Raw genomic sequence first — 23,458 nt, 5'->3', positions numbered from 1 at the left:
TACATTCAGGCAGTGTTTTCCAGTTTCGGATTAACTGTCAGTCAATGAATTCACTTACGTCCACTCCAGCTCTGCCTCTGTCCCTCCGGCAGTAGAACAAGTTCCGTGTTATCAGGAAGATTTTTAAAATACTCTTCGGTAACTATTGTCCCGTCCTCATATAAACAGACCTGACCTCCGGAGCTGGATACCTGTGGATAAAATGTGAATTATGAACGTCTGAAAGCAGCTGCATCCAAACGCCTTGCACAGAAAAGCAACTTTCTCCATACTACTACTAATAATAAAAACACATGAAAATGCATTTTATTATCTTCAGTAAATTACATGATTTTTTAAGCAGCTCCTTCAGAGTAACAGCTGCAATTCCGTATTTTTTGGCCTGGTTAGCACTTCTGATCTTAAACAGCTTGGGTTTTGTCATTTTGTGCATATTATGTTTCACTTCCACCGTGTGCACGAGCGTTCAAAACAAGGACAAGACGCGCGTTGCCACCTCGTGGATGAAAATGAAAATAACACGGTTATGTACTAAAACAAAGAATACAATAAAAAATAGAAAGCATAATAGTAATATGTTTTAATTATTTCATAACGATAATGTAATAGAGTGGTTTATTTTGTATTCCAAAACCCCGAGAATCAGCATTTTGGCTTCCTCAGGCATCTCGCTTCGGTGTTCAAGATGGTTTTCAGTAACAACAACTTTTACATGCTACGTGCGAATCTGTTAACCTTTGTTATTAACTTTCTTATTCTTATATCTTTTAATTATTATGATTAGGATTATTTTTAAATTGCAAAGCAGTGCGAGTGAGAGCTTAGATTCACCACCGAGCCACACGGTGGCGCTATAAAGCAGCCCTGCAATTTTTTCCTGCAGAAAAGCGACAAAACTCTTCTCTTTAATTCACCCTGGCAACGGCTGGTCTGTCAGACGCTATGGCAACCACTACAGAGAGAACCCCTTCCTGACAAACTAACTGAGCCGCATTTTTATTACGTGATTATGAAAATAACAGTGCGTAGAGCGTGTCAAAAATGTGAGTTATTTATTCTGTAAAAATAAGTCTAACTTAGTTAACTTACATGCGACGGAACGTTAGTAGGAGAAAAGAAAGAATCAAACTGCTATTGACTAAGTTACAGAGACTGAAATGAATGAGCAGCCTACAAAAAGAGTATCTGCGTGATTTAGTGTCTTATTTTGTCAATATTCCGTATTTGATTTTAATTAAGTAACACGCGCTTCACTTCGCCTGCGGGAATGATTTAACAACCTGGAAAGCTTTTAGACGTTTTCAGGGATGTTTGCCAGGGAACATTAACGCTCACTGACCGACCGCCTTTAAGATTGATAGTAGCGAAGAAAGCTCGCGCACGACTGACTGGAAGAACGCTATCTTGAGAAAGCGCGTGATCCCGCTTCACAGTCAAACAGCCAGAAAAGCTTCAGGATCTTCTCAAGGTCTGCAGCTGCTCTTCAAACAGATCGACGGACTTCACATAAAACAGGTGTATGTTTAATTCAGATTCATGATATGTAAACATTTCAACGTATTGTTAGATCATGTCACTAGTCATGATTTCAATGTTTTTTATTTTTTTATTTTTTTTTACATTTTACATCTATCTATCCAAACACCCACCCACCCATCCATTGAACACAATATAATATAAATATAATAACATATAATATGTTTTTATAATGGAATTCTAGAATCTAAAATAAATATTTCATAGTATTAAATATGACACACTTAATTATATTATTTAACAACAAATAATATATATATATATATATATATATATATATATATATATATATATATATATATATATATATATATATAAATATTAACATAATTTAGTATATAGTAAGTATACATTATGAAATTCTAAACTAAAAATATGTATTAGTCTTAAATTATATATACACATATTAATATGTATTAATTATCAATAAATAATATGTCTTATTTATATTACATAAAGTTATAAATGATCAGTATATAAGTTCATATAATATATTTGTTATAAGTAATATATATATATATTAGCAATGTTATTTTAGTATTATTGATATACTATCATATTTTTGTTATTATTGTGACTTTGATTTTTATATTTTCGGTTTATATTTTCGGTTGTTATGTTAAATGTTTTTTAGTTACTTTGTCATTATTTTTTTGTGTCCTTATTATAAGTATTTCGTTTTCATTAAGTTGATTAAGTTAAGTTATTTCAGTATTTCAAAGAAATGTGGCATTTGAAACTATCTGAAATCATTTTTTTTAATGCTTTTTATGTTTTTAATGTTTATTTTATTTAGTTTTTTTATGGTTTTAGTTTTAATTAATTTTAATAACCCTGTTTGTTAGTTCCTGAATAAGTCATTGTTTTTGAAGGAAGAGTTTGAGGGAAGGACTCACTCACTGATGACAGTCACTTGTCGCCACCTACTGGTGTATTTATGTACCTTGCAGAAACATTCATCGAAAAAATATCTTCCCCACTGAATAAAATCTGTTTAACTCAGCCGTATTTCAGTGTTTATTTTTGGTTGCACTTACAAATAAACCCATTCTTTCCAGTATGTCATTTAAACAAAATAGATGATAGACGTGTTTTTGCCCTCTCTCAGTAATGACCATAAAGACCCATCTGAGGCTGTGCATTTACTGTATAGCTACCCAGAAGACCACACACACACACACACACACACACACACACACACACACACACACACACACACACACACACACACACACACACTTTGGCATGCATGGCACCACAGTAATTTACTTAAATCTCCCATTATGGGCTCTTAGATCCACCAAGGGGAAATAAAAGTTCTTGAAAATGTCCACTCTGAGTCACAGACCGTGGAGACCGCGGTTAATGTCTGCAGAACGCTTCATTTCCAGCTACTCGCTGTGCCTTTGTGTTTTATTACATGTTCTCCCCCTACAGCTGTGAGGCTTTGCATATCGTATTGAAAATTGTCTTCCTGTTATCCATTTGCTTTTTGTTGTCTAATTGTCGGTTCAATGCCCTGTTTTTGCCACAGCTGGCCATGGCAAGCAATTAAGAGAATGTACACACCATGAAACTGTATTTTGCATTGTTTTTATTAAAGGGGTTACATTTCGGGTACCAACGCTGTTTGATGCATAAATTGTAAAGATTTTTCCAGTCATTTGTGATTACTGGATAAGCTTTTTAAAAATCATTTTGATTCTAACAGATTTTGTGACTGGTTCATTGAAAAAATCTGGCTCAAGAGAATTTGCTAACAAACCAAACATTTCTGTGGTTAGAAAGAAAGTTTTGCTCTGCACAACAGTTTTATGCACAATATAAAATATTAAATGCAATATTTAGAGCATAAAAAAACGTATTCATTATAGAGACATTTTATTCAGTAACTGTAAAGTTAATCCATTATGAAACTATTTTCTATCCATCAAAGAATTTTAAAACGTTTCTTAAAAAAATAGGGAAAAAAGATCTTAACAACCCAAAACTTTTGAACGGGTATCTGTATGTATGGCAGAATGCCCTTCAGGGGAGCAAAAAAAAAAAAGTGTCGTGACCAGCGTTTCATTTGTAGACTATATAAATATCTTTTGTTCCAAATCTCTTGTATCAGCACGGCACAGAATTCTTATAATTAGGCTTGAACCATTTATTATCTTGTAGTCCTCATAAAGACATCTACCACAAGCGAGTTACTTGATTGTTTCCTTCCCAAATCCAGATGTTACTTGCATTCTGTGCTTGAGAAGAGTTCATTTTTGATCTTGCTTGCTTGTACCCCATTGTTATTCACTAATGAGCCTGGCTAATTCATTGTCTGCTGTCTAACACAGAGTGAGAGAGGTTCTGTTTATGTGATGTGCAAGTTTCAACCATTGTCAGAGCTGAAGCCGAATAAAACCTCTGCTCTTCTGTGAAACCCCAGGAGCAGCAGCAGAATCAGCACAGAAGAGGGACTGTGAGATCTCATGAGGTCTGTCAGACATGATGGATTTGTTTTAATATACGCCTCAGAGAAAGACTCCAAATAGTGGTAGTGATTATATGACGACAGAATTAAAGCAGGACTCTCCTCTGGTCCGACTGTATAGAGGGGTGTTATGACAAAACCAATGTTTTGTGTGGAGACACAGGAATCAATAGATCTCAGCGACCTTCATTTTGAGGGGTAAAGATTTGAAGCCTGTGTTGATTTAGGTGAAAAGGAAGCCGATTGTTGGATTAAGTTATTGGGAATTTTCAATTACGAATCGCTATCAGCAATACAGTATGAGATTATGCTTAGTTTCTTAAAGAAGGCCTAAAGGCCTAAAATTTTTTTTGCGCACCTAATCAGATGTTTTCTTTTGCAAAGGATGTTGGAGTGTCACACCAGGCCTCTGTTTGTAAAGGTCCAACCTCTTGTGATTATACCTAAAGTCCACAGGTTGTATCTGGGTAACATGGGTTATTCCATGTTCCAGCTCTTCGGCCTGTAGAGGGCAGTGCTGTCACACAGTTAAGTGGAAGTGTTATTGGCTTGTGGTTCAGAAGAGTCCATCATCTCCCCTTGTGTGATGTTAAACTGTCTCTCCTCACTGGCTGTATGTCGGTAAAGTGCAAAACAGCAGTGTCAGTGGGCAGCTGGGCAAACTATATAGTCATAGATTTATTGGTAAATATCACAAAGAAATGTTCAGGTCATATGTCTTTCCTAATTCAAAAGGAAAACAAATAAGAAATTATATTTTGCAAGAAAAAAATGAAGGCTGTTATTAGGACCATTAAGTTTTTGTGCCTTGTAATATCATTTTCAGGACAATTAAACATATTTATGCCCCCAAATTCTTATTACTGAAATGCAGTAAATAAATAACTAAATGAATAAATAATTAAATCATGTAATTCTCATTACTGGAATATGAAAAACATTGCATGCTTATTTGTGCATACAGTTGTTATTATTTGTTTTTATTTATTCTTATTTATTTATTTATTTATTAAGTTGAATTCAGCTTGCTTTTTCCCCATTTAAGATTTTTAGACTTGTTTATTGTCAGGACAGTTAAGCTAATTTTATCCTTAAATTCTTGATTCTGAAATACAGTAAATAAATAACTAAACGAATAAATAATTAAATAACGTAACTGTCATTACTGGAATAGGATCCTGTTCTAATTACTTTTGTGGACTAAATAATAATAATAAAAAATATGTTAATGCATGACGCATAAATATTTTTATTTATTTTTATTTTTTCATTTTCTTTTTCTTTTGTTTCTTTTGTTTTTGTTATTTTTTTATTAACTTTTTTTGTATTATTCTAAAATTTTTGTTAGCTTTGTGAGAAAATGCCTCTAGACTGGGTCACTTAAACACCAAAACATAATTTAAACAAAGCTGAAGGCCAATTTGCACCGGGGTGGTTTCTTCATTAGGGTGACAGGACGTCACAGAGTTATTTTTGCTTTCGTCATCATACGCAATCTTAATTTGTGCAGTGATCAGGGGGAACAAACATACCTCTATTAATGAGAAATATGAAGTGAGGACTAGTCTGTTTGCGCTGAATAAATCTAACCAGTATCTCACCAGTAAAGTTTTAATGGATGATGATTGTAAGGGAGATAAAGATAATTACTGTGACATACAGCAATCGTAAACTTTTTTAATTTGTGTTTTGCGATGTTTAATAATTATGAATGGATCTGTAAATATATACATAAAGTCAGGTTAAGGCAACTGTTTAGTGCTCTGTTATTGGCATCACTGTGTGGTTCTGTTTGATATTGCAGCTTGAGGTAAGGAAATTCTCTAAACAAATGTAAAATGTATATTTTTCCTCAGTTTTTGCTGTTGCACCGTATACATAAATTATAAATTATAAAAATGGAAAAATAATAAAATTTTTGTTGAAAAAAGCTTTCAGAAAATATAGTTTTGTGGAATCATCCCCAATCCGAAACTTGGTAAAAATATTTTTATTTAAAATGTTTCAAATCTTAATATTACTCTTTTTGTTATACTGGGATAGATCATACCAGGATATATGCTAAAATTCTTGGATGTACTGATTTACAATTAATTGATCTTACGGCTCGGTGACGTATCTGTTCAACCAATTAGTCCAACATTTTATGGCATGTGTCACAGAGAGCATTACTGTAACTCCCTCTTCGGGCCATCAGAGGGCTCCATCAACTGAGTTTTGATAATTTTCCTGCACTTCATTTCCCATAAGCCCTGTACCTGGCACTGATCATCTCTGACACCTGAACCTCATTTACTCAGCTATTTATAGCAGGCCCACGGTCAGGCTCTTTGCGAAGTCTTATTTTGGCTTGGTGAACATTTCTGACTGTTTGTTTCTTGTATTTTTGGACAATTTTCAAAACTATTGTTATTACCCTGCCTGCCTTTGTTACCAATCTTTTGCTGCCTGCCCCTTGTACTGTTTATATCGTATTGGATTATCGTTGTTGTTTAATTGTCGCCTGCCCTGACCTCACGCCTGGTAGCTGTTTATGATTCTGTCCATCCTGCTCTACTGCCTTACCTGTGCATTGACCACTGCTCATACGACCACGTTTTCAAATAAAGCTGTAAATGGATCCCAGTCATTGTGATGAATCATTACTCTTTGCAACTCCACTCTATAGAGACCTATTAGCTCTTATTAGTGCTGATTTAGTTTGCCATGCCCATATTTTGGACTTTAAATTAGAATTCCTTTATGGATAGCCAAGAGTTCATTAAATGCTGTAATTAATTGAGAGAGAACAGTGATTTTAAATGCTGTGTGATGTAGAGCCCTGGCCTTCTGGGATGTCCAATCATTCCTCTGGGTTGGTCTGGTTTTCATAGCATTCAATAGCCTAGACCGTAAGGTCCAAGGATCTCCCTCTTCCAGTGTGATTCATGTTCTCTGGCTCTGAGAGCCTCACGGATGTTTCAATACCCCTTTTAACTCTTCCACCTGTTCTGACACAAGCCTAGAGATTCATTTCAATTATATATGTGGCTCACCAGCCATGCAGGAAATGATCAATATTTCAGTTCACGGAGAAGCAAACATCCCTGAGAGCAGCCGGTCCTTAAAGGCCCTCACACCCTTAAGAAGAACAGGGCAGTTTTGGATGGAGATGGATTTTGATTTGAATTGTTAGGATTATTATTATTATTTGACATTTTATGCATGTTTTAGTTGCATTTATTTGATCAAAAATACATTATTACTGATTACTCTGATGTTTTGCTGATCATTGTAGTTTGCGGAGCATCTCTAGCGCAGTTTGTCGTTTACAGAGCAAACAGATCTGTAAATGCGTTCATCCAGAGTGAGTAAAAGGGCTGGTAAAATCATTCTGGACCCCTCATGCCCATGCCATTTCCATTTTGAACTGTTGCCATCTGGTCGGCGCTAAAGAGCACCAGAATGGCCAGGCATTAGAATAGTTTCTTCCCTCAGGCAATCCATCTCATCTTGGCTATAAATTAACTTGGTTATAAATGTGTAATGCACAACACTACTTATACATTTATTTATTCAACACATATGTCTCTTTTTACATTTCCTTGCATTTGTTCATAACACACCTGTACACACAAATACCATGTATTGTTAAATTTTGCATATAAAAAAAATAAAACTATATCTATCTATATATATATATATATATATATATATATATATATATATATATATATATATATATATATATATATTAGGGGTGTAACGGTTCACAAAATTCACGGTTCGGTTCGATACGATTCACTGGTGTCACGGTTCGGTTCGGTACGGTTCGGTACGTTTTAGATACAGCAAAAAGAAAAATTGGCAGATAAATTTCCTTGATGTTTAAAAAATGTTTTATTTATTAAAACTAACAAAGTATGTTTTTTTTTTGTTTTGTTTTTTACATTGAACAATGATGGAGCTATTCTTTACCCATATTCTATGGTGTTTTCTTAGCAGCATATTGTATAAACAAAAACAGCTCCTTATAAAAAATAAAAAAAATGAAAATGTCATATTGTTGTAGTAGTTATGAACACATAGAAAGATGTAACCTTTTATATGGAACTCTATAACTCTTTATATTGAGTGTGTTTTTACTCAATTGGTTCTCTATAGGGCTTATGTTTTTTGGAACAAAGCAGGAATTACTCTCTGGCTGAAATAGGCTCATGAAGGAATATTGTAACGGGGCTCAATTACATTAAGCATGTTCTTAAAACCTGCGTTTTCCACTACAGAGTAAGGCGCTCGCTCACTCAGTACGCGCTGAAGGCTCGTTGGAAAATGGCCAAAGGGTCTTTTACACAGGACGCGGTATGCGCGGTGCTGGACCCTGGGCTCAGCGTTGCCCTTCAGATACAACGCGATTTGCGCTGCACCATACCAAGAGCAAAGTAGGTGGAGTTTTCAAAACTGCCCTTGCATACGTTCTATTTATAACAGTTCTTCTATAACGTGCAGGCCTGTTAATTGTATCGTACTGCTCAGGAAATTCCGACACAGTATAGTACTAGTCCATTTTGATTTCCGTGCTTGTTTGGATGCCCCGATCGATTGGTAAAGTGCACCCAAACACGAGACCTGTTGGTTATTGGAGGATTTTCTATTTCTGGTCTTTTAAACGCATTGGCCATTTTTTAAACGAGCCTTCAGCGCGTACTGAGTGAGCAAGCGCCTGACTGAGCAGCATAACATAAACATATAAGTTGGTGCTTTTTTCTTCTTCGGGGGTGTCAGGGGCGTTGCCTGTTACGTCGTTTGGGTTATTGGGCTACCTTGTTAAATGCATATCATTATATTTCACAATTCTTTTTTCCAAATATAATTAATTAGTCCAATGAACCGTTCGGTACATAGTGCGTACCGCGTACCGAACCGAAAGCCTCGTACCGAACGGTTCAATACGAATACGCGTATCGTTACACCCCTAATATATATATATATATATGTATATATATATATATATATATATATATATATATATATATATATACACACACACACACACACACACACACACACACACACACACACACACACACACGGATTATAAACATATGTACACACACTCATCGGCCACTTTATTAGGTACACCTATTCAATTGCTAGCTAACACAAACTGCTAATCTTCCGATCACATGGCAGCAACTCGATGCATTTAGGCATCTAGATGTGATGAAGATGACTTGCTGAGGTTCAATCCCAGCATCAAAAAACTGTTGATCTACTGGGATTTTTATGCACAGCCATCTCTAGGGTTTACAGAGAATGGTCCACAAAAGAGAAAATAACCAGTGAGCGACAGTTGTGTGGATGGAAATGCCTTGCTGATGTCAGAGGTCAGAGGAGAATGGGCAGACTGGTTATAGATGATAGGAAGGCAACAGTTACTCAATTAACCACTTGTTACAACCAAGGTATGCAGAATATCATCTCTGAACGCACAACACGGTAGGGTCAGAATATGGCGTGAAGAACATGAAAGCATGGATCCATGATTCCTGCCTTTTCTCAACAGATCAGGCTGCTGCTGGTGGTGTAATGGTGTGTGGGGGATATTTTATTGGCACACTTTGAGCCCCTTTGTACCAATTGAGCCTCATTTAAGCGCCACAGCCTACCGGAGTATTGTTGCTGACCATGTTGATGTGTACAGTGTACGCTTTTTCTGATGGCTACTTCCAGCAGAATAATGCACCATGTCACAAAGCTCAAATCATCTTGAAAATGACGAGTTCACTTTACTCAAATGTCCTCCACAGTCACCAGATCTCAATCCAATAAGAGCAGCTTTGGGATGTGGTGGAATGGGAGATTCCATCATGGATGTGCAGCCGACAAATCTGCAGAAACTGCGTGATGCTGTAATGTCAATGAATCTAAGCCACTAAAAATTAAGGCAGTTCTGGAGGCATAAGGGGGCCCAACCTGGTACTTGCAAGCTGTTCCTAATAAAGCGGCCAGTGAGTGTATATTTGTGTGTTGTTATTTCCTTTTTACCTATCCTATTATTAGTCTTTTTATCTGTGTCTTGTTACTGTCAATCTGAAACACCTATTCAATTGCTAGGTAACACAAACTGCTAATCTTCCGATCACATGGCAGCAACTCAATGCATTTAGGCATCTAGATGAGATGAAGACGACTTGCTGAAGTTCAATCCCAGCATGAGAATGGGGAAGAAAGGGGATTTAAGTGACTTTGAATGTGATATGATGCCAGACAAGCTGGTCTGAGTATTTCAAAAACTGTTGATCTAAAAGTACTGGTTTTACCCCCAGTCCAGCGCCCCTGGCTACTGTAGCTGTTATTGAGTGCAAAAGTTTTAGAAGTTTAACATTATGGATTTAAAGGAATTATATGACTGACTGTTGCATACGCTCACAGCTCTACATGGTAATAACTCGTTTTAGCAGCCGTACTTCACTTACATCTTGCGTGTTTTACAGTAGTTTCGCAGGAATATACAGGGCACTGACGGATATCGACTTAGGAGAATGAATGGGAAGGCAGAGCAATTGTGTTTTACACTACAATGTTATTAGGAAGATTGAAGAGAGTTCTCGGTCCATCAGTCAGTTGTTATGCTTGTGTTTGAGCTCATCTTTGAGATATAATAAGGATTAGTTAATCACCTTTAAAGTGCTTACATGGTGGCAATATTAAATTCCTGAGATGGCAAAGCTGAATTTTCTGCAGCCAATATCTCTTCAGTCTTCAGAGTCACATGATCCTTCAGAAATCATTCTGACATGCTGATTTGGTTCACAAGAAAATTTAATGCAACCATGCTAAAAGTATTAAAATGTTTTCTTTAAAAATCTTTGAACAGTATACATTTTTTCTATTTATGCTATGCTCTAAAATAAGTAATTTGGTAGAAATTGTAAAAAAAAAAAAAAAAAAAAAGTAAAAAGGTATTTTAAGAAGCAAGGGTTCACATACTTTTGAATGGGGTTATTTTAATAATTTCAGCTTTTTTTTTTCATCTAGTGGTACTAAATTTAAACATCTTTTATGTAAAATATGTAAAATATCTTACCCAAGACAGTACTAAATAAAAAATAACATGCATTTTGTATGATATCTGTTATTTAGTTAAAATTACTCACATTTTCACAGGTTCTGCAAGGGGTTCACAAACCTTCAAGTGGCACTGTATGTAGACTACATATCAGAAAGTTATGCTTTAAGTTATGCAAGTATCATAGGACGTGCTATCTCTTGGAGACGGTGACTATACTTTGAACACTGTTAGAAGAATGAGTGGACATTTTTCTATATGCCAAAGCTATAAGCTGTATATTTATGCTTTTGTTGGGTTAGTATTTTGATATTGTTGAATCTTGTTCCTTGCTTTCATCCTTGAGAGCAGCTGGTCTGTAAAACCTCTTTTTTTTGTTAACTTTTGTGTGTATATAGTTTGTTTGAAGGTGAGGCACGAGTCAATCTAGTTTCAAGCTCTTGAACACAGACAAGAGATGGCTGCATTGATAGCGGCCTCTACAGTGATGTTTCCCATTGAAATGCTACAAAGAAACAACTTTATCAAGTTTTATTACGTCTCTGCTCAAGGAGAGCTCTGAGCCAGAAGGTCTCGCATCTGTGAGCGAGTGCAAACAGCAGATCTATCCACAGCACAACTGTGGACATTACATCCTTGCCATCCACTCCCAGTAGGCTTTTACAGACTCTTTTAATTTAGACTCTTTTTATTTTTAATTCAGACTCTTTTAATTCAGCCTGTGTTTTGCTAGAAACATTAAAATTGCTGCAACTCCAACAGCACTAATGCCAAAGTGTTGAGAGATTTTGCATATTTAGCGAGCTGACAGAGATGAATGCCCTTTTCTTCACAGAGGAAGGAGCTGATGTGCATGTGCATATGTGCATGACCCTGTCTATGAACCAGAAGTTCTGAAAGGTAGAAGAATGGAAAAATAGTTTTCTTCGAATTTGAAGGTGAACCATAGATTGCAGTAAGAACATTTATTATGGCATTGTTTTTGACTGAGTTGATAACAAGAGGATATAACCACTGACTGAAACAATGATATTTATTTTGCACTGAATTGATGACACTGGTTCATGCAATTAAACTCAAAAGTATATTGTGAATGCAAAAACTGTTAGGACAGTTTTTTAAAATAAAAATGAACAAAAAAGTTATTATTTTTTTTTCTGTTTATTACAGATTTTTTATATTTTAATATAATAATAATAATAATAATAATAATAATAATATATATATATATATATATATATATATATATATATATATATATATATATATATATATATATAAATAAAAAAATAAAGCAACAACAACTAAAAAAAAAAAAAAAGAAAGAAAAAAAAAGAAAAAAAAAAGAAAAAAAAGGCTGTTTCCCACCTTTATTACATGCATATAGTGGGCCAAACCAAAGGTCATCACAGGCCACCATTGACCCTGGTTACAGTGTCTCTTCTACAGTATAACCAAGTCTTCTGTCTCATCTGACCACTTCTGATTGGCTCACATAAGAATTAATTCTAGGTGATTTTAAACGTCTTCTCAGTGTCTCAAGGTTAATGCTAAGTTTAGTATTTGCCTTTTACTTATCGTGTCAGTGCTCATTAAAATACTCGTCAAACATCCTCTCTGTTTGTTATTGAGTTCGCGTGACTTGTTTGTGTGTTTGACACGACAAGAAGAATCTGATCGCCGTCCTCCCCGGGACATCGAAGCCTTGGTTTTTAATTTGGCAGCTGTGAGCAGAGCTTCTCCAATTCCCACCAAAATAAACAAACCGTGACCTGGGCATCACGCCTGAGGGCAGAGCTGCAGAAACAACACAGCCAAAGTAAATCGAGTCCTCCAGCAGTCAAACAAAGCAGCTCACAGTCCTAACAGACTCGGCTCCATCAAATCACTCTGCACACTGACACGCATAAACTTCCTCTCACATGCACTACCATACAAAAAAAAAACAAAAAAAAAAAAAAACAACCAAACAAAAACATTGGAAACTCTCATATGTATTCTGCATACTGATCCTTATTGTATTTTCAATATGGAGTTGTATTTCATAGAATACTGAGAGACTAGTAGCAATAGATTAGATTCAATGTATTGATTTGGTTTGTTCGGATGGTTTGTTTCATTTATCCATTTTGACAATCGGTTTTTAAAATATACAGTTTTTCATCCATGTTCTATTCTGTTCTCAACTCCTCTTTACATTTAAGAAGCCTCTATGCATCACCCTAATAAGCCCTTATTTCCTTTTAGTGCTTCAAAAGGAACCGTTCTCCACTCTTTGTGATCGAATAGTCTCTCAGAGCTACAGAATTTTAAAAAATCAATTCTGTAACACCTGGATCATATTAATCCAATATAAAATGATTAGGTCGACTTGTCTCCCTGCTGGCTCCATGGGCACCGTACTGTATAAATTCCAACACGTGTTAGCGAAAGAATGTAGTGGTGGTTGATCAGAGGAGGTTAACCCAGGTTATCCCGTCAGCACCGCAGTATTGATCGGCGAGGTCATTGAAGTTTACCTGCAGGGTACAGATGTCCCTTAAACTGAATCATCTGCCCCCTGTCCCTCAGACGCCTTTTGCACATCCTGCTCAACCTAATTGAGTTGTTTGTATTGATTTGTTACACCTTCGGTGTGTTTGAGATGCTCGTGGCCCATCGAGGCATCATGTATTGATAGCTGGCTTCAAAGCCTTTTCATTCTTAGTGTAAATGTCCAACAACACAGAGCGCAAAGATGAAGCCTGATTTGTTGTTATGACTGAACATGGCCAAGTAAAGCACCGCTGGTGCCATTTCTACGGATGATTCACATACTTTGTAACTGTAGCCTGGCAAGCTTATTTACTGAATATAGGAACTACAGTCAAGCTGTTTTTTTTGGGGGGGTGGGGGGAAGTAGTTACTGGTCATTTGAAACTATAATAAAGGTGTGCTTTCTTTTTTTCTGTTTTAGAAATGTACAATATCCGGTTTTTGTAATTATTATTATAATTTTTTTTACATTTTAGTACATTTCAAAATTTGTTATGGCAAAGCTCCTTTTACGGAAAAATATCCATCAGAAAACTTGTGCTGCTTAATATTTAAATGTGATGCTTTTCAGGTTTCACTGATGAGTAGAAAATTCAAAAGAACATTTTTTTAAATAAATTTCTATAGTAACATTAGAAATATCTTCATGATAATTTCTTTAAATTCTTTTAGAAATAATGATAGAAGTGGAGGAGGAGGTCTGTGAAGTAGGTGATATGAACACAGCTCTACACTTCATTTTCAACACTGAATATGTTACAAAATTGAGAGACACCCTGACATTTACTGAAAACTGTTTAATGTATCATAATGCCAAAACCAATATGCCACCCACAATGGCCAATTCTATATATATATATATTTAAATTAAATTTATGTATATGTATATAAATGCATGATATTTCTGTTTGTTTATTTATCTGTTTGTTTGTAATGCATATTTATGTATTAAACAGTTTATGGACAGCCATAGTGTTCTGTCTTTATAGTGAAATTAGATTAGTAATGCACAATAATATTAACAACAACAATAATACTAATGTTATTGCTATCTAGAAAAAGGTTCAAAAAGGAACCAATGAGGGCCATTAATGCACCTTTAGGTGAAGGTTCCAATTAGAACCTTTCAAAAAAGGTTAAAAAATTAACCTTTAAGGTTCCCCCATAGTTGCAATCTCCAGGTACCTCAAAATGTTCATTTTAGAACCTTTTCTTCTAAAAGTGTAGCAATGCATTGTTTTTACAATGTAAAAATGTAAAGGCATCAAAAGCCAAATCTGTATTGCAAATTGAGTATCCACTGTTAGCTATTGCAGCAAAATACATTTACAGTGAATACCATGCAGAAATATTCAACCTAAATCTCCAGCGGGAGAGAAACCTCTTTTTGCAACAAGCACGAACAGGGGTTTTGTTAATTGTAGCATTGCTCACACATTTTGTCAATACACAAAAGGACACACAACTTTAGTCAATACAAAAGTGATTGTACACTTAAACTTTGTTTTAACTGACAAATGTCTGTAGTATCAATGTCCATGAGCTCTGATACCTGGCACCAGTCCATTCATCGAGCTGTTGTGTAATATTTACTAATCTGTGACTCTGACAGATGTTACAGTATTCGCTTTCCCCTTCAGTACTGTTTAGAATGTCCACTAGCTTTACCATTCAACCATTTCTGGTTCCCTATGGGTATAAAACATATCATTTTTGTGTCTAATTTAAATGGGTTGCACAACTCATGCTGCGCTTTCCTACTGATTTGTTCAACTTTGTAAAAATTGGCCTGGTTTTGAAACTGGTTTGCACTGTGCCGTTCGTTGGGCCAGCAGATAATTGGACTGCAGTCTGCGGTTGAGTTGGGTAGCGCTGTTTCAGCCCACTTTTGGAGTGTTTGCTGTTTATGTATCAGAATGCAGCAGCACATAATCACAGAATGGAGCAATTTTGTAGTTGACATCATTTAGTCACCAAGCCTGGAAAAGTGGTTGCTTTCACTGTCAGTCTTAGATCCCTCATATCTGTTGCTTTATTTTCTATAATTTATAACTTTTTGGTGTAATGTTTGCTTAGAATATGCATTGCTGTCTTGTCTATTTTTTAAAACCTGTATATAAGCATTTATGTATACTTTAAAAGTTTGGGGTCAATAATAAGTTTTTATTTTTATTTTATTTTCATCAAAGCCAAATCCTTCATCAAAAAAGATTTTTTAATAAATAGAAAGCTTTTGTAAAAAAGTATTTACTATAAATTGTATTAACCTTGAATAAAAGTATTAGTGTATGAAAAAATCTACTGACCCCAAAAATGTATTTTATACATTCACTATAAATTATACATTATTCTATTTAAAAAAAAACAAGGTTTCATATAAACTGTATACATTTCTTTATAAATGTTAGATTAAAAAATTATTAATTTATTATTATTATTATTATTATTATTATTATTATTATTATTATTATTATTATTATTATTATTATTATTATTATCCAATGCAGTGACATTGGACAAGTGTCCAAATACCAGTCTTAATAACAAGGGTAAAATGGAATAAAGCCATTTAAAGCCATATGTGTTGAGTTAAGTCAGCACTGTTTAGTTAAATATAGTTTAATTAACAGCAGTGTTAGTTAAACTAAAGGTAATTGATCTCAGGAGTTAGCATATTACCTTTGGTGCTCCTAGTACCTGTTTTTCCCGTCAGTGAGCAGTGAGAATGCCGTGTACAGACATTAACAGGCTTCTTGCTTCTCATCTGCTGGACTGCAGCAGTAGATAGCAGAAGCCTCTTGGCAAGAGCCCTGCTCTATGATTCACTTTCACAAGGTTAGTTAGAGTCCCTAGGGTCTGTGTTTGTTATCTGCTTTCTGCTGCTTATATATGTTATATTCTCTCTCTCTCTCTCTCTTATACACACACACACACACACTGGGTGACTTGCACAGTTGTAATGCAACATTTTCACAGAGTCTTGAACTCAATACTTCAAAAAGGTCCCATTTTTTGTTAATGAGCCCATAACGACAGAATAGCCTAGGAATAATCCCTCTCGCTGTGCCTGACAGTCTGAAACCTGCTCCCTGCCTGCACTGAGTCATATTATAATGCTACTTTACTAGGACTTGGTGCCCTTGTGAATTTTACAGGGATATTTCACAACTCATCCTGACTAATGATTTGTTGACTGTGTTTTTGGGGGCGCCTGAACGAGTGCAAACTATTTCTGGCAGAGTGGATCAGAAGCCGTAGCCTCTCTCTGCTGATTGGCTTGTGAAGAGCGGGAGAGGGGAGATCTGTGTAATGATAATCTCAGCATCTCCTCTGCTGAATTTCTGAAGCCCATTTATTTTTTATGAGGGTTTGTGGGGTTGGCAAAGAATTAGGAGTCTTGATTGTGTCGTGAGTGCTTGTGTTTTGAAATGCCAGCCTGTCCAGTCTTGGATTCAGAGTTTCAGATGGATTCACAGTTTACAGATTATTAGCTACTAATGAGAGTCAGAGGTGCAGAAAATTGGATGTGTTCAAAAAATTTCAGTCCTGTGACTCATATTTTGAATACGTGTGGGTTTGGGAAACTGACCTCAAGAGTGTGCTGATATTATATCACATGAGTTTTTTTTGTAGTTTTTTTAATTATTTTTGATATTTACTCCTATTTTTATATTTAGAATACATTTACCTTTATCTAATGCTTAGTTGCTGTTAATCTTTAAAAACCATTAATCATTTAAAAACACTGTTGAATGTATTCTTTAGATCTCAAAATGCATATCTGAATATTAAGAATATATATATTTTCTTTGTACATTATAATGTTATTTTTATTATAGGTTTTAGCATTTTGTTTTTAATTTATTTATACAAATACTATGGAATTTTATTACATGTAAACAATTATCTGTATAATTATCAATATCATCCAGAATTCTAATATTAGGTCTACTCTTCTGTCATCCAGACACTTGAAACTTCTGCTGAACACTTAGTATTTTACTACGGAAGTCAATGGGGACCAGCAACTGTTTGATGAGAATCCATTTTATTTATTTATTTATTACTTTTGGGCCAGCTATTCCATTAAATTATATTTCTTTTTCTGGTGAACCATTTTCTTATTTATTTTTGAATCTAACTCTAATCTAATACATCAATGATCTTTGTTTTGTTTTTGTTTTTTTTTTACAAATATTAATAGGTTTTATTGTTCAAATATTGCATAGGCATAAAATGCACATAAACATTTGTTTCGGAAGCATATAATATCATAAACAGTAGCCTGTGCCACAAAAATAGGGTAAATGTCACAAATAATCAGCCTATGTGAACATATCAGCCTGCCTTATAATTACATTACATGGAGAAGGAAAGCATTGTCTTATTAGTTTCAAATGTGAAATCTTGTTCAGATGATGCATACAAATGACCTAAGTAAATATGACTTGCTGTGCTGTGTGTGCAGGGTGCCAGCATTGATTGTGCCCTGCTCTTCTTCAGCTGATTTCACAGAACTCTTTGCTTTGATTTTTGTGTAGATTGAGTTTTTTTTTTCTTCTTCTGCGTAATCAGAGCTGCTGCTGCTATTGATTGTTGTGGTGTAAGTAGGTGTTTCTTGTAATTGTTCAGCTAGTTCACTGGTTGCTAGACTTAAATGGGTGCTTCCATCTCTCATTTGGCTTCAAAGCTTTAAGTGAGAAAATTTTGTTATTCTGGGAAATGAATATTTCCTTGGGCCACACATTCAACTTTCAGTGTGAAAGAGAGAAATTGTTATGTTCTGTGAAAACAGCGTCAGATGGCCTGCGCTTTCTTAGGCATCCTCAGCGAGATTCTTTCAAGAGCCACAGGATGTCAGACTCTGCACGCACTTTTTAAAACAAATCATTATTTCCAGACATCCTCTTTAGGTTCTTTCTCAACAAACCACTGGGTTAAATAATATAGTATACCATTAATGTCATGATTTTCTGTAAAGCTGCTTTGAAACACTGTGTATTTTCTCTGTCTGTCTCTTTATTGTAGGTGGTGTAATTCCACACTTCTCTGTGCCTGAGTTCTGTGGGGGTAGTAGTGGAGTTGGTGTCTTTGTCTAACAGGGCAGATGGTTCCCAGGATGCAGTGGGGTCATGGTTTGGTCTCCTCCAGCTCTTCACAGGTCGTGCAGACTCCAGTATCTCTCAGGAAGAGGGCAGGTAACAGTCACCTCAGAGCAATCCAGAATGGCCATTTCCATAAACGAGAAAAAGCACACTGTCTTATTGACTACGCAGCAAATCCTGTAACCTGTAATGAGTGAATAAAATGGGCTTATTATAATTGACCCGCTATTCAGCAGAAGAACGTACTGAATGCATGCCTCTCATAACTATTTTAATTGCTCTGTAATTTCATGCTCTCTGTCACACTAAAAAAGAAAAATTACTGTACAACATGTATTTTATTCAAAATACAGTAAATTGTATTGAAATGTTATTACAATTTAAAAAAACATTATCGCGTGAGCCTTGAGAAATCATTCTAATATGCTGATTTGCCATTCAAGAAATGTTTCTTATTATCAATGTTGAATATAAGTATTTTAACTTGTCACTATTTTTTTAACCATGCCTTTTTCAGGTTGAGTCTGTTCAATGGGACCCTTAGGAGCCCTCCTGCACCCAACGCTGAAAGACCCTGAAAGAACCCCAAGCTTTACATTCAGTCAATAGTTCATAGTCCACACCTTTAGCAGCTCAAGTCAATATGAAATTATGAATTTGTACTCTTATTTTTTTAATTCAATACATGTTAATGTTGATTTATTACATTTGGCAATTAAAGTAAATTATGATATATTTGAAAAAGAAGTTATACCATTGTGATGCATTGAGATGTCCTAGAAAACAAGCTTTCAAGGTAGCGGACTTCATGACCAAGTCAGAAATACCCCTCATAAGTGGGTTCCAGTTATATTTCAGGAGGCATTCGGATGCGACTCTGTCCTGATATTCAACACACTGAGACTGTTTTGATTATCCAATCAAATCCCACCCTAGTTTTTTCACATTGAAAATGCTGAGTGACACGTAAATCTGTCAGATTGCATGAAATAGGTTGTGAATTGTGTTTCATAGTCTTTTAAAGCTGAATTTTTCAGTCAGTGAATGTGATTTTGAAACGACGAGATCATAGTTTTCTTCTAGGCAATTCTCTACGATTTTTTTTTAGGTGGGTACAGTAGATAGATGTTTCATTGATGTGATTACCCCAGCAGCACAGCAGGTATTTGAAGGCTTGACTGAACCGGCCTGATTTCTGGGAAAGTGCATGTGGTGAAATTTGACTAGATAACATATTCTACTCATGGTCTCAAAGGAGTCAAACTGAGGCAGAGACAACAGCAAGAGCTTAGTAATACGATAAACAGCACTTTATGCTTTCTGACACTAGTGATGAGAAACTATTTGCATATGTGTGTGTGTGTTTGCCTCTTTTTTCAAATGCTTTCGATATTCAATCTGCCTTGTCTTTACCATTTCAATTCATTTCCACTTGAAAGCAAATTGAATTAGGACTATTTCTTGCATTGCTGTTGTAAGAAAACAATCTCTATCCTATCATGATCATTTCAGATCATTTCAGTTTTCCTATCCTTCCTAACGCTGAAAGGTTGCTTCTTTTGAAGGAGAATCTGAAATGTGTAAATTAAAGGAAATAGTTAGAACTCGCCTATAATTGAAGAGATTCTTGAAACAGATTTCAGAAAGTAACCTCAATTGAAGACTATTCTTTAATGTTGACCTTTTTTGCTGTTGTGTTTGGCAGAGTTTTCATACCCTGGAAGATGCATTATTTGGTTTTGACCTTGTTTTATGTTTGAGAATAGCTTTCAGATTCCTTTCTTCTATTTATGTTTTTATCCTTTTATGTCTTAATGAATATGTTCCACTTTTTGCCATTTATTTTATTGAAACTTGTATGTCATGCATTTTATTATATATATATTTACATATTTGTAGTGATGAAGTATACAGTTGAAGTATTTTAAAGAATTCTTTTTTTATTTGACATTATTACAACGGGCCCTTTTTAAAAGTGTTATAAATATACTAATATAAAATATACTTCTAATAATTTGAAGTACACTACAAGTGTGCAATTAAGCACACTTCTTTTTGCAAGGGATAAGTTAATACCACAGAAGACAGAATTTTTTCCCTTGGATATTTGACTTTCTAAACAACGATGTTTATGTAACTGCGAATGACAAAACTAATTATGTAATTTTGTTTTATAACGAGAGTTATGCAGTTTGTTGTTGTCCCATCATACTGCTTGCTTTGTAGATGTGTTAATCTCGACACTGAGGGCACCATATGAGAATGGTTCATGGATGAAGTGTATCTGCAGGGTGTCCAGCTGTTGGAGTGGAGAGGGAGCAACACTGATCTAAAATTCTCTCTGAATCCAACCTATCCTTCTAGCTGTGTGTCTCTGTGCTACCTGCCATTCTGTCTCAATTATGCCTCTCCATGCTGGAGGGAGGAGATATCCCGCTGTCTCTCTGAGAGTCTGAGCCTGCTAGGGCCTTTCAGATCACACATAAACTTGCTGTCAAACATATACATAGGTGCAAACATTCTTTTGCATGACTTATATAGCAGTGTACACACATGTAGCCATTGTCTGCTCATTAATATTATTGAAGCCACCTCCTGGATGGCGCAGAGATTAGGAAAGTGAAAAAGACGAGACCTAGAGCAGTGCTTCTCCACTGGATTTTCTTCAGAATCCTTTGCAAAACATCAAGTGATGACCTGATTCGCTACCAAGCCCAGTTCAGTTCTGTTCAGATCAGTTCAGTTTGATTCATTTTGTTTTAAATCAGTTTAAACTTGATTTAGTAAGTTTATTTTGATTTCATTGAAGTTAGTTCAGTTTAGTTACACGAAACGTTGTGAAAAGCCTGCGTATTTGACAATTCTGCATTTTGTTTACTTCATCTGTGATAAGTATATATGTGAGCACCGTGTGAGTGCCATTATCAGGAGCAGAGTGTCTGGCTGACATTTTGACATTGATTTTGGACAGGCTTCTGAGGCAGAGTAATGGTCTACAGCATGATCTACAGCTATATATAGAAGTGTTGGTTATAACCTGTGGATATTTTGTACAACATACATTTAATAAATAAATAAATATAAATTATACGACACTGACCGCAAGGAGAAGGAGGAGAATGAGGAGGAGGATGAGAAGAATGAGGAGGAGGAGGGGAAGAGGTGGAGAAGAAGAGGAGGATGAGAAGGAAATGGAGAAGGAGATGGAGAATGAGAAGAATGAGGAGGAGGATGAGAAAAATGAGGAGGAGGATGAGAAGGATGAGGAAGAGGATGAGAAGAATGAGGAGGAGGATGAGAAGGAAATGGAGAAGGAGAAGGAAAAGGAGATGAAGAATGAGAAGGAGATGGAGAAGATGTAGTAGATGGAGAGGGAGAATAAGAAGGAGATGTAGAAGATGGAGATGGAGAAAACAAAAGGAACTGCTGTTTTCTCCCACTAGGGAGATCACCCTTTGCCACGATACTTGTAGGGGACCGCTGTTCTATCCCTCAAGCGAGGGACGAAAACCCCTCAGAAGAAAGGGACTGCTGTTTTCTCCAGCTGGAGAGAACACCCTTGCTGCTATAGCTGCAGAGGGCTGCTGTTCATCCTTCAGCAGGGGATCAACACCTCTGCTACTTAAATCAAGAGGGGACTTGCTATTCTCTCCCTCGCGTCTAGAGGGGAGAATACCCTTCTCCTAGCATAGGCTTCATTAAGGACATCTCAATAACATTATCTTTCTCTTTTACAGGAATGGAACAAGGACAATTTCAGGGGGTCTTCACACTACTTTCCTACTGCTCATACCAAGCTCAAGGACATACTGCTTGTCTTGCAGTTCTCCTGCTGGAGAGAATACCCTTCGTTGCTATTGCCAGCTACTTTAATTAAAGAGAGGCCCACTACTCTCTTCCTCATAAGAGAGGAGAATACCCCTTCACTAGCCAGTAGGCTACATTAAGGATATCTCAATAACACAGATTTTACTCTTTGCAGGATTGGAAGGTTGGTCTTGGGGGGGGTTCTTCTTCAGGCAGTAATACCTCTCATTATGTTTTGGGGGTTAATGTTAAAGCTCTTGTATGTTCAATTATTCTGGGAGCAAAAACCCCCATAAGTTACCATACCGCCAAAGATACATTGTGTTCAATAAACTCAAGTAAACTTGCCAAAGTGGTTCCTGTCTGAAATCGAGCGCAGTGTTGGTTCAGGCTGTGACCAGCTGATGCGGTCAGCTGTCAAATCGCTCCAATCACTACCACTCTCCTATTAGACATGAGACATATATACGTGGCACCACTGCTCGGTCAGTATGCTCAATGGCTCGCAACCCTCACTCCTTCCCCATTATAAGCATGGGCATATTACTGTGCACCTTCTGGTTGTTGTCTTCTTTGTTTCAGATCACTAAGGCTTTCAAATCTTAGCTGGTATGGACCTCACTGCTGAGAGACACTCATCTTCATAACCAGGATACGGGATAGATGTCCCACTGCCACATCTACATGATTATTACTGTTTGCTTTAAAGACATTACTAAGAGTCTTAATTGTCATGTATTTCTAAGCTGATGGTTCCGGGGGGTTAATGTTAAAGCTCTTGTATGTTCAATTATTCTGGGAGCAAGAACCCCCATAAGGAACCATACCGCCAAAGATAAATTGTGTTCAATAAACTCAAGTAAACTTGCCAAAGTGGTTCCTGTCTGAAATTGGAGGAAGTGTTACCATCTGTAGTTTTTAGCTTTTTTTTAAGGATCAGGATGTTTTTAG

At 36.0% G+C, this 23,458-nt stretch overlaps 1 long non-coding RNA gene across 1 annotated transcript; it reads left to right on the top strand.

Moving 5' to 3' along the window:
- The first annotated feature begins 951 nt into the window (after positions 1–951).
- Positions 952–19,342, top strand: LOC113076480 (uncharacterized). The gene is made up of 3 exons (XR_003281187.1): positions 952–1,515; positions 18,624–18,793; positions 19,218–19,342. It is a non-coding gene; the product is annotated as an uncharacterized LOC113076480 (long non-coding RNA).
- Positions 19,343–23,458: the final 4,116 nt, after the last annotated feature.

This window comes from Carassius auratus, unplaced genomic scaffold (assembly GCF_003368295.1).
Source record: "Carassius auratus strain Wakin unplaced genomic scaffold, ASM336829v1 scaf_tig00020493, whole genome shotgun sequence".
NCBI classification, from domain to species: Eukaryota; Metazoa; Chordata; class Actinopteri; order Cypriniformes; family Cyprinidae; genus Carassius; species Carassius auratus.
This window is presented reverse-complemented; position numbering and strand designations above follow the sequence as displayed.